This window comes from Amphiprion ocellaris, chromosome 2 (genome assembly GCF_022539595.1).
Source record: "Amphiprion ocellaris isolate individual 3 ecotype Okinawa chromosome 2, ASM2253959v1, whole genome shotgun sequence".
Classification (NCBI taxonomy): domain Eukaryota; kingdom Metazoa; phylum Chordata; class Actinopteri; family Pomacentridae; genus Amphiprion; species Amphiprion ocellaris.
In genome coordinates this window covers 34266228-34267901 of record NC_072767.1, presented here as the reverse complement: position 1 = coordinate 34267901, position 1674 = coordinate 34266228, and positions in this window count along the sequence as shown.

The following is a 1674-nucleotide window of genomic DNA, read 5'->3' as shown; positions in this document are numbered from 1 at the left end:
CATCAACCTCGGCTTTCGTGGTTATTGGGCGAGAGTTTTTTGGGAGCTGGATATTAATCACACAGGAAATTAAGTGTCTGATCCCCTGTTATTAAACTGTTGCAGACACGAGCGCACAATATACAATGTTCCCTGTAATTTCACCCACACAAGATTATTTATAATTCTCTCTTGTGTTTGCTCATCTAGAATTATCACCAGAGGCTTGCTTATCTTCTACCTTTTAAAGGGACAAAATTAGGCAAAAGCTATTATGCGACGCGGTACTCACACACATTGTTCTTGTGATGAACCCTGAAGACAGGCAACAGCAAAAAAATCATTTACTTTATGATTGCGTAATGTTTTTCAGGCAGTCTGTCATTGGAAAATGACTCATTTATATAGCTATTTCAAAACTCATTTAGCATTCAGAAGGTATCAGGATGAGTTATTAAAATAATGACATTATTTTCAATAATGTGATAAAATGTATTTGACTTTGTGCAATTATTCCCACTTCCTCTATTCCTCTACGGTGGGAATTCAGGTCTTAATCCGCCTTGTTCTAGTAAGATTGGGATGCTTTTGAACTGAATTTGACAGAAAATCTTTGGCATCCTGACAAGAAAAATGAGCTGTAAAAGAGAGAGTGGACTCCTCAGGCAAGAAAATGAAATGCAGAGTTAAAGGGAGTGGGGCCAAATGATAACCAGTCATCAGACTGCGTATTATCAGGATATCTTTTGACATAACACTGCCAGTTCTGGGAGAGCATAACGAAATAATGTTGTCCAAAATGACAAGTTTCCTCGCAGATCACAGGAACACGTTTAATCTAACAAGGAGCTAAATATAGATGAGAGCGAGAGAGTCGATCTGTACAAAATTAAAATAACAGTAAATTAACATATGTTTGAAATTCAAATGTTTTAAAGGTACATTGCCATTTAAGTGCACTTAAAAGAGTGCTAAGAAAAGTGCTGTGAAGTGGAGGACGTCAGTGTTTGTCCAGACAGCAGCTGACAGTACGATGGTGCCACCTAAAGTTAACCATATGGATTACATCTGGGCTGTCATCAGAGCTGTGTGTTGGAAAATCCCAACAGAGCAGTTGGAAATAGTTAGAAATAAGTTTTAGTTTCTGTTTTTAAGCCAAAATCCATCTAGTGGGCTTCAACTGGAGATATTAAATGCAAAACTGATTGGGGATTGGAAGTCAAAAAGGCAAGAGAGTTATGAGGCCTTCCTGGGGTGAGATTTTATTTTACAAGATAAAAACAGAAAAAAAAAAAAGAGAGAGCGAGAAGGAGCGATATTAGTATCTACAGCACATAGAAATTATCTGTGCTACAGGTCATAAGTTAATTTTACTGTATTTTATTTTACAAGATAAAACAAGAAATTAAAAAAGAAGATCTCTATCTACAGCATTAAGATTGATAATATCTATTATCTCCAATAAGAAATTGTGGATGACATTTTAAAGAAACCAAATAGATTATCAGGTCTTTGTAATTAACCTACAGAAGTTTTTTCCTTCTTTTGCACCCAAAGAGCTTTCAGAAGTACAATATAGTTGTTGCATTAAAGTGCTCTTGGTTCTAAAGTAAAGAATGATTGTTATATTCTGTAAACAGGGAACATCGTTTGTTTTGTTTTCTTCATAAGTTCTGCAATTAATAATTTCACTCT